Genomic DNA, 13986 nt, shown 5'->3' with positions numbered 1-13986 from the left:
ATTACACTTAAAATTAATTTAATGGTTCCCTTTTGCCTTCTCTACCCACACATTACCGAGGATATTGTTATGCAGAGAACAGACCAAAAGGTGTCACAGTTGGGTGTGAAAGCGGAAAGCCAGGATCCTAGAAAATCCACAAATTAGTTAAGTAGTCTCTGAATGAAGAGAATTAATTATATTACCACAGTTCTATTGGGATTCCACTGGTTTCCCATTTTTGATTAATTTAAAGAATCTCCCTCTAATTTATGAACCAGCAGGATGTTTTGAAAGGTAAATAAAGCTGTCTGTAATTTGAATTTCTCCTGAATTTGTCCAGCTCCAATTTCACATTTACCTCATTCTCTCAATTGTTATGGACTACTTGCTCTTTGACAACTCAAAGAACCAGATGTGCCTCAAACCAAGAGGCCAAATTCTTCTCCTGAGAATTCTCCTCCACGGGAATTCCTATAAAAATTGTTATAAAAAAGTGAATCTTCCTGACAGCATTTTGAAGGCAAGCACTTTGCCCTGCATGGCATCAAGTTACCCGGAGGCCATTCAGCATTTACGGTTCCGGAGCTATCACTTTCAAATGCAAATATGATACAAGCAAGACTACTTGCGAGGTGAGAACATACTGAGATGTCAGTGTAATTACACAGGACACAGATCTGGCCAGCAAGCCAGACTATGTACGTGCATGGGTAGTTTGCTTCCAGCCAGATCCCCTCTCTCTTCAAGTCCCAGAGGCCCAGACAAAAGTAGAGACAGACCAAAACGGTGTGAGCACCTTCCTGGAATAGCAAACTGACAACAAGCCCTCCAGTGTGTGAGCCAGCACTAAGTCTGTACCATACACCGGGCGTGCTACTGACTGCAATTCTTACAATGGCGCTAATCAGAAATTATTCATTCCCACTTTAAAAATTAGGAAACTGAGCTACAGAGTGATTAGCAACTAGATCAACTAGAAGAGTTAAGTCACTTACCACAGTGGAACAAAGATTCATGGACCCATGTTCATGCTCCCACCTCCATGGCATACTTCCTACCACAATATCTTTTATTTTAACAATGTATAAATGCACTCTTCATCATTCTGCAAAGTGTTTGATACAATTGGGCATGTGAAGACATAACTGATAGCCATGCGTTCTTATCTCTGAAATAGGTTAATGGTAACACCCATCATAACGTCTGGTTGTTAACTAGTCTTATGTGTTTCTTTGTACATATGTTTTATTTTGCCTAAGCATTCCCCATTTCATTCCACAGGGGATGTGAAATGTTTTGACAAGTTACCTAACTGCTCTAAGCCTCCATTTTCCATTTATAAGTGGCATAATAATACCAGCCACATGCTGACATGGGGTTGCTGGAAAGAAATAATGGACCTAAAAACACTATGGCTAGGTGCTGTATGAATGTGACTTTACAAGTGAGCATTGCAGCTGAAGAAGTTTAAGAAGTGAGAGTTTTCTTTTATTTTTCTTCCCTCATAAGATGGTACAGTGAAGGTAAATCAAACACTTCATTCCCTTCTTTCTTTTAGTTACCGGCAAACTTGGGATGTGCTTCTTTTAATTAATTCCTCATGTTCGTGGTGCTCACAGCTTCAAAGCGCCAAAGAAAGATGGCAGCAGAGTCCATTTCAGGACCTGCTAGCTGGAAGAGAGTTTCTGGAAAGACAGGTGAATACGAAATGGTCAGCTTTGGGGATACTTAATAGCAATCCCCAAGGTATCATTTCTGGACAGCTCCATTCTGTGAATAAGGCCAGGGAGCAAAGTGAAGCCCTCCCAGGTAAATATTGAACCAGGTGTTAAAACACCACCAGACACCATACATACACAGCAGCTGCTAGAAGGAATGTGGAGACCTCATCACCTGGCAAGAGCTCCGATTAAAGGTTTCCTCATGAGAGACGGTGGAAAAGGAGGGAGAAGGAAAAATCAGATACCCATGGTGTGTGGCCAGGCCTCCAGGTCTGCACACATCAAACTTTCCTCAAAAATGCAAAGGGATTACTCAGGGACTTTAAAAAAGGAGAAGGACAGTGTGGTTCTTCTGGTACATGAAGTTGGAATGGAGTCAGTCTAGACTTTTCAATTCTGATCTTCCTGGAGTTGTCTGATGGTCCAGAGATGTTATCAGGGGAACTTTGTACTGACATGGCTCAGATTTTTATTTTGCCATGTTTTTACCAACATCACACACAGAGGAGAGAAGAGGAGGAAACTACCACTTACTGAATACCAACCATGTTCTATGCCATGTGTTAAGTAGGTAGTTCCTATTATCTCATTTCAGTCCCCCAGAGCCCACAATTACTTCCAATTTATAGAGGAGAAATTACGAAGGTTATGCAACTAATAATTGATCACATCATGATTCAAATTCAGGTATCTGTTGTTCCAAAACCCATACTTTACCAAAATTGTCTCAACAGGAATTGTTCTACTTTACTAACACTGTCTCAACAGGAATTATTCCTAATTAAACCATCCCTTCTCCCACTTATCCACCAGGAAGCACATGATGTTCCAACTATGAACCCTGCTCCCTAAAGGATTTCTCTAGTGCCACTTACTTTTCTTTTTCATACCCAAATAGAATTTCAGTGTAAATTCTTGTACATAGTCTTTGTGTGGACAAAGAGATTAGTGCTTGAAAGGGTTACTGAAAGCAAATGCTCCAAATCCTCTAATTTTACAGATTAGGAAATTGAGTCACTGGAGGATTTGTTTCAGGTCACACAGCAAGTAGCGGTAACAGTAACAAAGTCCAGGCCTGTATCTGTCTCAGGATATGAGACTCTGGGTCTTGTAATCTAAGAGCCATAGAAACAACAGTGTATATCCATCAGACAATAGATACATACATATGCAGATAGAGACATAGATACATAGACGAATAGGCAGATCAGTACATATGCCAGATAATATTATATTTATTATTTCCGTGTAAAAGGGTTGATAACATTAAGTAAATATATAATAATAAGGAAAGGCCTAGAATTTAAAGCTAAGTGATCTGGATTTAAATCTTATCTTCACTTGCTTTGTGCTCTTGAAAAATCTTACTCAATCTTTTGAAACTTTGGTGTCCTTATCTAACAGATGGGAATGTTAACTCCTTCCATAATGATTTGGAGAATTTAATGAAACAATGAAACAACATGGGTAAAAAGCCTGGCACAGCCTGGCACATAGTAGCCATGCAGCAAGAATTAAATTTTTCCCCCTACTTCTTATGAATTTGAGAAAAGCACAAAAGGCAATAACAGCACTGTTGTCATGGTTATTAACTTTTTTTTTTTCCAGCACACTTAGATCCTTGAATTGTGGGTCAAGCTTGAAAGAAATTAAAAAATTCAAAACAAGGCTAGAGCTATAAACTAAAATACAACATAGTCACTACTCTAGCACTAAAAATCCACATAAAACATCGATGGTTATCACAGGATTTATTAATGCTGTCATCTGTCCTTCCGCACCATGTCCCTGTAAGAGCAGAAGTGCGGACAGTCCTAACTCTGCTCCTCTCACGGTTAAACCGCCAAGTTCTCACATGGCCCAGCCAACACCACTTTCCTTTGGCACCCGCTTGGCCTCACACTCTTGCTTGCAACAAATTGAACTCACTCTATACCACAGTCCCTGACTTCTTAAAACAGTATATACACTCAGTTGTAGCAACAATTAATGTGCATTAATTAAAAACTAGTGGCACACTTTTGAAAGCAACCTGGTAGGTACGTGGCTATGAGCAGCCTGCCAGTGGGCTCGGTCTGCCACAGGCTCCAGGACGATCAGTCTACACGGGCAGTTCCTGCTCTGCCGCCCTAAAGTCCCAATGTCTGAATCCTAGGTGCACAGGCTGGATTCCAGGAAATGCACTTCGTTCTTGTTTCCTGCTTCCCTTAAAAGTGAATGAGAATTTGTTGTATTGTAAGAAAGTACTCCCAAGAATAAAGTGTTTTCAGTGCACATGTTTGGAATTAAGATTTAAGATTTGTTTTTTTATCATATGGATTATATCTCCTATTTAACACTGTCTTCTTTAATCAAAATCACTGCATTTGGCTCATAGAAAGTGGTACTCTTTCCATTCTAGGATTTTAGTTCAAACCTGTCTGCACTGATAACGACAAGCAATTGTCTCCAACTCTGTGTGCTCTGTCTGTTGGTTTTAATTGCATGTATATTGAACGAATACTCTTTGTCACTAAAGTAACTCTGTCTGAAAGAAAGAAAAGGAAGGAAGGAAGGGAGGGAGGGAGAAGTGGTGGGGGAGGAAGAGAGAGAGAGAGAAAAAAGACTGAAGGAGGGACAGAAAGACAGTGAGGAATGAAAGATGGACATCACATACCAAGACCTACAAAATGTTAGAAGTCATCAGGAAGGAGTAGAAACAAAGAGGAGAACATGACCCCACACTTTAGATAGGTGACTACACATCACTTTACAGGTGACTGTTTGCTCTCTAGCTCCGCATCACCTGTGCCCACCCTCCTGGATCCACGGAGGTCAGTACTCAGGAAGTCAGTCCGGGGAACTCAGCATTAAGGCAGGTCACTGTGATGCCTCTCATCCTGTATCTTAGTTCAAGTTCATGGGCTTCTTTCTTCTACCTATGATGAAGCCACACTGCACCTTACCTTCTAATTCAAGAATTTGGATTCATATCATTTTCCATGGTTAAGTTCTTGCCCCTGCCCCTACACTGATTACCACCTAAAATACCCTTTCCTTCTAGAACAAAACTGAGTTATTATTACAAACTAATCATCATGTAAATGAAACCATATTTTATTTTAATCCCCACAAACTCCATTCAAGACAGGTGTGATTATCCCCATATTACAGACAAGGAAGCTGAAGCTTAGAGGGGTCCCTCACCTAGGGTCATGCAGTAGTAAGGAATTTGACATAGGTTTTTACTCCAGAACATATTATTTTTAACTAAACATTATTATGCCTCCCTTATCAATGCCTTGCAGGCACTCATAATGTAGCAGTGTATAGAAACAAGAAAATAAGTAACACTGGAACATGGCAGCACACACGTGTAAACTGTGCTACATTAGTAGAGCAAGAAGCAACTCATTCTATCTGGGGAGACTGGGGAAGGCTTTATTTTCAGTATAAATCTAGAAAGAAAGAAGAGTAGGAGAAAGCGTGAAGGTAAGCTTTCAGGAAAATGGAAATGCAGGAATGGCCAGTATCGTTTTTAACTAGAATTAAGGTGTTTGGTAGAAACGTGGCAATGGAAAAAGCTAAAATATACTGGAGACTGATTAGAGAAGAATTTGAATGCAAACTAGTCAGCTAGAAAATTGTCAGTAGTTACCAAGGGGCAGGGGTTGGGGCGTGGGGGGAAGGGTGAGAAGGCTAAAGGGGCACAATAATTCACAATCACAATATGAGGTGGTCACTGGTACAGTAGCACAGCATGGAGAATACAGTCAGTGATTCTGTAACATCCTTCTACAAAGATAGATAGTAACCGTGCGAGAGGGGATGAGGATTTAGTAATACGGGTAACTGCTGAACCACCAAGTTGCATATTTGAAACCATCATAAGATTGCATACCAATGATACTTTAATAAAAAAAAAGAGAGAGAAAGAAAATTGTCCTAGAACAAGGGTGTTTTCAGTACAAATTACCTTTTCCCATAGTTTGGAGACTAAACTAGAGTAGAAAGAAGCCAGAAGCTTAAGCATAGTCCAGACTGAAGTGATGGAGTCCGATCCAGGTCTCTTGCGGCACGTGGCAGGGAGACAGTTTGGAGATAGCATTTAAAGTTCCATGATGGATGGCCAATTGGGTTATGAGGACTGAGAGCAAAGGATTAGTGGAAGATTCTAGTTTAAGCAATAGTCCCAGAAAGTTCATTATTCTCAAACTAAAGGATATATTTTAAGACATGAAAAAGTAAAATTTGACCAATGTGAGAAAGTACTAAACCACCCAGTATGTTAATAAAATTGGTAAGATTATGAGCAGGTCGTCTAAAATAGTGCTTCTCAAAATTTCATGTGCCTACAAATCCCTTAGGAATTATATTAAAAAGTGGATTCTGGTTGGATAGGCCTTGTGTGAGGGCCAAGAACCCGCATTTCTAACCAGCTCCCAGTGACAGGTGCTAGTGTGGGTCCACAGACCACACTTTGAGTATCAAGGGTATAAACTGCAAAAAAGATCTTCAAAATACTTTGAGAGAGTTGGTGAAAATTTAGTAGGTCGATAAAGAAAACTGTCAATGGAGGATTTAGGGGCACAAGGGTGGGGAGAGGGACAGAATATGTCTTACCTTCTGTGAGCGCTGCATGAAGGCCATGCTGTCCACAAAGTGTCCTGAGGGCTGCTTGCTGAGGCCACATGGACCTTGGATGTCTTGGTGGCTCATCCCAGTAGGTCTTTTTGACATATGAGATGGAAAGAATGAGTCCCACATAACTGCTGAGTTATTTCCATCACAGCCAAAAACATTCACCTTCTGAAGAGTGAAGGTTCTCTTGGCCTCTTCCTCTGCCAGGACCCAAAGCCTCATACTTGGGATGGAGATGAAAACGTTTAGCAGTCAGCTCCCTTAAAGAATGTTGAAAATACGCACCAAGGATCTTTGTCCGAAAGTAAATACTGTCTGGCAGGTGTTTAGAACAGTGGATGAAACAGCACGGGCCCCGTTCTCTCGGCACCAGCAGCTGCCCGCTTGCTTTAACATGCAGGTGTGTTGCTGTGGGTCGTTTCAGTTTTAATCTGGTTTCAAAATAAAGGTGTTCAATAAAATCACTCTTTAAGAAATGCATGCTAACTTCCACACAGTTAGTTTCTATACTGCTGTTTCTATAAAGTTAAAGACTCCAAGTATTGTAAGGAACCTTAAAGTCAGCTGAGACTGCCAGTGATTCTGTGCTGGTATCCAAGTAAGTGATCAACTACTCTCTGCTTATTTTGCCTGTGTTAACCCAAGCTGGTTTCACGATTTTTCATGTACTAGTCCTAGTTTCACTCTGTGGAGTCACAAAGGAAAAATGTAACACCTCTTTCAAACAACAGTTATCCAAATGTTGAAGACAGCTACCACAGGCCAACAGAATCCTCAGTTGTCCAGGTCAAAAATCCTGAGTTTTTTTTTTAACTCCACTTTATACAAAATGAGTTTAAATCTCTTCTCCATATGATCACCTATGCTCTAAAAGTACTCCAGTTTTGCTCTTAAACTGTGGTGTTCTTAATCAAGTGGAAACTCCAAATGGGACTCTGAATAGCTTAGATTAAAATGTGCCTATGACATCTTTCATGTTAGCTATTTTTTCTTCATGCATGCTAAGATCACACCAATGAGTCAGAAGAAGAAAAAGAATATGGATCTTGTGAAAAGAGGATCTGAGGTTAGTAATCTAGGCCCAACTCTTATTAACTGCGTGAGCAAATTATGTAACCTTTCTGAGCTTAAAACTTCAATTTATCAAATGGCAAAAATTAAACCTAAAAATTAAAGATGGACATGAGACAGATAAATGTATGTAAACTTCATAACAATGCCTGGGACATAGTAGACATTTGATAAAATAAAACCATTATTAATTTAGATATTTTGGTGAGGCATGTCAATAGTTAATCTACATTCTACTTGCAATCATCCTAAAGTTCTTAAATCCTCTTATATATCACATTTCACTAGTACAATTATTTTACTCTGAATCCAATGGCATAAATTTATCCTTAGGTATTTACCTTTCTTTCTTTCAAATGTGTATCTGTTATTTCAAGATCACTTAAATTCTTTATGGTAACAATTATAACATCAAGTATTTTAACCATTTTTCTAAATTTTGAACAACATAAAATTCTGATCAGTATGACATTTAAAATATCATATTTGAATGGCATGTCATTGTTTCACATCTTTTCAAAAAAAGTAAGAACTTATTTTTGAAAACCTGGCATTGTTTATATGTAAAAAATAAAAACTATACATATACACAAAAGGTTGAAAGAAGAGTGCTATGGCTCTAAAAATATCACTGTTCAGGTAAACACTGACCTTTTAAATCTAGCCTATGGCTCTCCTGTGACTTACTCTATTTATGTTTAATTATCCTCATATAGTTCCACCTACTCACAAAGATGTATTGGGAGACTCTGACATCATGTTGAAATCCAAACGTGCTCTGTTTATCTAACCCACCAAGAAGGACATGATTCTACCATGGATGATTTATTCTTGGTGAGCTCATTAAGTCTAACAATAATTGTTGCTTCTTTTCTAAATGCTTACAATCTTTTTTAAAAAAAGATTGCATTTTTTAGGTTCACAGAAAAATTAAAAAGAAAAAGCAAAGTATGCATATTTCCCATATACCCCCTCCCCAGCACACAGGCATAGCCTCCCTCATTAGAAACATCCCTCACCCGAGTGGTACATCTGTTACAACTGATGAGCCTACGCTGACACACCATAGTCACCCAAAAACCACAGTTTCCCTTAGGGCTCACTCTTGATGTACATTCTGTGTGTTTGGACAAATGCATAATGACATGTATCCATTATTATAGTATCATACAGAGTATTTTCACTGCCCTAAAAATCCTCTGTGCTCCACCTATTCATCCATTCCCCTCCCCAGCCACTCGCAACTGCTGATGTTTTTACTGTCTCCATAGTTTTGACATTTCCAGTGTCATCTAGTTGGAATTATGCAGTATGTTCCCTTTCAGTCTGGTTTCTTTCACTTAGCAATATGTATTTAAGGTTCTTCCATATCTTTCCAAGGCTTGATAGCTCACCTCTTTTTAGCAGAGAATAATGTTCCATTGTCTGAATGGACCACATTTTATTCATCCATTCACCTATAACATCTCTTCCTTATAATCCCTTTCAATTCTTGACCAGAATGAAATAAAAAAGCTCTCGTTGTCACTGTCATGAAACTGAGGAATAAAGAGAAAAAAATCACTTCACATTTAGCAGAATACCTAGTTGAAATAGGGGAGTATTTTTCAAACATAAAAAAAGAACTACTCCAGAAAGATGCTCCACATAAAAGTAAGGGAATGGCTAAAAACATGAGAATGTCTCTGAGATTTCAAATTAAAAATAGCCTGCTAAAGACTCTAAGAATTCTTATTTAAAATTGTTTGAATTCATTAAGATTTTATTGAAATTCTTTAATATATTTGATCACAAAATTATTCTTCTCAGGTCACACTTGGAAACGACCTATAGAAGTTTTTCAAATCTAGCCCTTTTCTTAATCAAATGTATTAAGGAATAAACCTCCCTAATACAATAAAGGCAGCTATATGAAATATAAAGGTTTTATTAGTTCTGACAAATACATACACTCATGTGTAAGCTCCACCACATTAAAGACAGAGAATATTTCCATCACCCCAAAAATTGTCTTGTGCCCCTTTACTCCCAGTCCCTAAAGACCTATAACCCCAGGCCTATGATCAAATTTCTCTTTTGTGTAATTTATTTCACGTAAATGAAACAATATAGTATATACTTTTTTGTTTCTGGTATCTTTTACTGAGCATAATATTTTCAAGATTCATTCATGATTTTATATGTATCAGTAGTTCATTCCTTCCTTTATTGCTGAATAGTATTCCATCATATAGATAAACTAGAATTTATTTATCCATTCGCCATTAAGTAAATATTTGTGCTGTTACCAATTTGGGATTATTATTAATAGTTACATATTTGTGTATATGATTTTGCGTAGATATATTCTTTCAATTTCCCTGAATAAATACCTGGGAGTATAATTACTGATTCATATATAGGTATGTTTAACTTTAAAAGAGACTAGCATATTGTTTCCAAAGTAGGTTGAACCATTTTATACTCCTTTACATTTTACATGCATGAGTGTTCTACTGGCTCCACATCTTCACCAACAGTCTTTTTATATTTTAGAGTTGTGTGTTGTTTCATTAAGAGTTTTGTCATGCATTGTTCTATTGATTTCTAATTGAATTGTTTCCGTGATAAAGCAGACTCTGTAAGATTTCAAACCTTTTAAATTAACTGAAACTTGTTTTATAGACCAGCATATAATCTATTTGGGTGATTATTCCTTATACAATTGCCCAGAATATGTATTCTGTTCACGCTGGATGGAGTATTCTATAAATGTCAAGTTGGCTGATAGTTTAAGTCCATAATTCTTTCTGATGTTATCTCTACATTTTAGCTAGCTATCAGTTACTGAGAGAGGACTTTGAAATCTTTAAATAGGCAAGCTTTAATTTATTTCACCTTTCAGCTCTGTCTGTTTTTGCATCATGTATTTTGAAGCTCTGTTATAGTGTGCACTGAAATTTATAGGTCTTCATTATGATTGAACCTTATAATCCTTAGGAAATTCCCTCATTAACACAAATAATATTCTCTATTTTGGAGAATACTTGGTCTGATACTAATACAGCTATTCCTATTTTATTTTGATTCATGTTTGCTTTCATTCACTTTTAACTCATGTGTGAATTCATGTTTAATGGGGTGGTGGTGTGGATAGTATGGTTTTTTTCATCCAGTCATTTAATCTCTGCTTCTAAGTGTTACACTTAGATAATATACAGGTAACATAATTATCAATATGGTTTATTTCTATCTATAATCCTGTTATTTGTTTTCCATTTATTCCTTGTGTTTATTCCTTTTCTCTTTTCTGTCTTCATCCCAATTAAGGGAACATGTTTATCACTTCATTATTTCTCTGTTATTGACTTATTAGCTATACATCTTTTTTTTCATGAACATTGCATTTACACTCTTAACCTATCAAATATTATACCGTATTACATATAATGTTAAAATGTTCATCACCCCTTCCCCCTTTTCTTTGTGTTATTATTGTCACATATTAAATTCCCATTTATAAACCTTCTCATATATTGTTCATATTTTGCAGTAAATAGTGAATTATCTTTTCTAGAAAATAAAAAGAATTCCTAATATTTATATTTCTGTTGATTTTCATTATTTTCTATAGATTTATGTTTCCATCTGGCATTATCTTCCATCCGTCTGAAGAACTTCCTTTAATATTTTCATAGATGAGGCCTGCCAACAATAGATTCTTTCCACTTTGGTTGTCTGAAGTTTTTGTTTTGCCTTCATTTTTGAATATAGTAAGTCTGGACATAGATTTGTAGGTTGAAATTTTTCTTCTCTAATTGCTTTAAAAATGTCTTTCTATTGTTTTCTGGCTTCCTTTGTTTTAGATAGAAATTCTGAAGACATTCTTATCTTTTTTTTCTCCTTTGTATAATTTGTCTTTGGTTTTCTGCAGTATATTCTGCTTGGGGTATGGGGGTGGTCGTTGAAATTCTTGGATTTATGTCTTAACATTTTCTTGAAATATGGAAATTTTTCAGCTATTTGTTTTAAATTTTTTCTGCTCCTCTCCTCCCTGGATTTCAAATACACATTGGCAAAGTTAAACCCTTTGATATTTTCAATCAGGCTACTAAGGTGCTCTTAAAATTTTTTTCAATCTGTTTTCTCTCTGTGCTTCATTTGGGATGTTTTCTATTGCTCTGATTTCCAGTTCAGCAATATTTTCTTCTGTAGAATATAATTTTCCATTAAGTCCATCCACTAAACTTTTCATCTCACAACTTAGCAAGACACCGTGCTTTGCCTGTCTCCCTCCCTATTCCATGGCCCATAAATTGCCTCCAGGAGGAACACTGAAGCAATCACAGGACACACCCAATATGGCCCCCTTCTCTAAAAGCTCACAGCCTTCTTGCTCAATGTTTGAGCACAATTTTTTCATGGATTTTGCCCAATGTTTTAATTGTCACAGTAGAATGGTAAGTCCCATATCAGTTTCTCCTTCATGGCCAGCAGCAAAAATCTCATCCTGCATAATTTTGGAAAAATGCTAAGCTAGAGAATTTATATGGATAATTTAGACCTGTTTTTATATTTCTGACTCATTACTTTACTTTCCAATAATTTATTAAGAAAATCATAATTAACTCATAGGTATTTAAAAAATGAGAACTCTCTAACTTAAATTGGTATTTAATAGCCAGAAGACAAATTGCATGCATATCATTGAGGAGGAAAAAGCTTAAATTAAGCCAGAATATTTTAAGTACAGTTGATTTAAATCTTGTGGTTAATTTATCAGAAATTGATAAATTATTATGGTTAATTTATCAGAAATTCTTACTTGGATATTAAAGAAATGGTTCTTGCTTAGTTACCCAATTAAAACATTAAAATCAAGCATCAAAAAAATCATCCAGTTTTAGAATTGGAAGGAAAGTATCATTTTTTCCAATCCTCATATTTTACAACTTTAGAAAGGAGAGTCAGAAAAGTTAAGTAACTTTTGCATTTGCCAAAGGCAACATAGCTTGTGACTGGAAGAGTGGTATCACCTGACTCCCAGTTCCATGTGCCATACACTCTCTATTCCCTCTTCCCTCAGAACCCAGAGTGTACTGAAATATATAGTGCTGTAAAAATAATCAATATAAACAAATGATGTTATCTTTCTAAAAATTATAATTATTTTCCAATTATCCTTATGCTCTATCATTAAACTGTCAATTAAGTAAGTACTAGATTAAATTTTATTACATGTTATCCTTTATAGCCAATTATAGCTTTTATAAAAATTGAGCAGTCATATTATGGTGCAAAAATAGCAGAAAAGAGATGCATCTTTCTTAAACCATTTGTTTTTCCTGTCCACTCCTGACCACTGCATAGTATTATATTGAATTACAGTCTTAGAAAATAGTTAATTATTTGAATCCATGGAGATTTTGTAAAGAATTACATCCTTTATGAAAAATCTTAGTTCTTTATAAAATATCTGATCCTCTCAAGAGGTCCTTAAGGTTTTATTTTTACAATCTCACTTAGCAACCATTTAAGCAAATAAGTCATTTAAGTTGTCTAGATAGTTGAATTGAATCTTCAGCAAACTTGTGTTAAAGAGATCAAATAATGACATGAATGATGTTCAAACAATTCAGATTAGCTATCATAAAAGAAGCTTATACTTTCCTTCACTTATTACTAATACTGTATTACCTCATCTGCTTGAAAAATGGACTCTGAGCCCAAAAAGAGGAGATGCTATATGTGTAAGCTAAAAAGTGACCCATAGCTTCTGATCCCCAAACCGCTTTTCATTGGCTTTGCTCCATCCATTTCAGTGTCTCCTGTTTCAGCCTTATCCAAAAAACTATTGTTAAGATGCACATTTGTGAAAAAGCACTTTAGCTCAAATGAGTTATCAGTTAGAAAAAGAAAAAATGTTAATCTAGGAGGAAATGAGTTTCCAGATATTAATGTATACATTTTAGTTCACAGATAATTACTGAGTACCCATCCTTGTGGGTACTAGACATGTGTGTTAAGGAATGTGTTAATGTATGAGCCATAGCTATGATTAGGCATCTGTATTTTCTTGTCCATTTGTCTCTTTGGTTGTTGCCTGGCTGCCCCCACTCACCACCACCACCATCGGCAAACACTAGAATGGAAACCCCATCGACACTCTGCATGTCCTGCTTCTCAGCATCTCCCTGGCCACTAGACTGGTTCTTGCCATACAGCAGGCACTCGATATTTGTTGATCGACTGAGTGAATGGCACTGCTTTAACCTCATAAGGATCTAATGTTAGGAGGATGGTTGGAAAAACTGATTAGAAGCAGATGCAGTTCAAATGAGGGAGTTTGAAAATTTCATAATGTTTTAATGTGATCTATCAGTATTATACGATTCTGAATTTTCTGGTTCTTCTAGTCAGTACTGAGAATTCTTTATTTATATATTTTTAATCACTTAGATTTTAATGATTTATATGTATATTGTAATCATTTTTCCACATATCTTTATTTCATCTCATTCTCATAGTAATAAGTGTGTCAGAACAGGGATTAGAAACTCAGAACCCAAGAATTAGAAGGGGAAGGAGAGAATCTAGTGCAATCCTGGTGGGC

General features: G+C 36.5%; 1 pseudogene; it reads right to left on the bottom strand.

Moving 5' to 3' along the window:
* The window catches only part of LOC108392590 (6-pyruvoyl tetrahydrobiopterin synthase-like), a 31384-nt pseudogene extending 17733 nt beyond the window's left edge, over positions 1 to 13651 (bottom strand).
* Between the last annotated feature and the right edge of the window lie 335 nt (positions 13652 to 13986).

The sequence above is a fragment of the Manis javanica genome, chromosome 11 (genome assembly GCF_040802235.1).
Source record: "Manis javanica isolate MJ-LG chromosome 11, MJ_LKY, whole genome shotgun sequence".
Lineage (NCBI taxonomy): Eukaryota > Metazoa > Chordata > Mammalia > Pholidota > Manidae > Manis > Manis javanica.
Note: the sequence above shows the minus strand (reverse complement) of the source record. Positions and strands in the feature narration are given on the sequence as shown.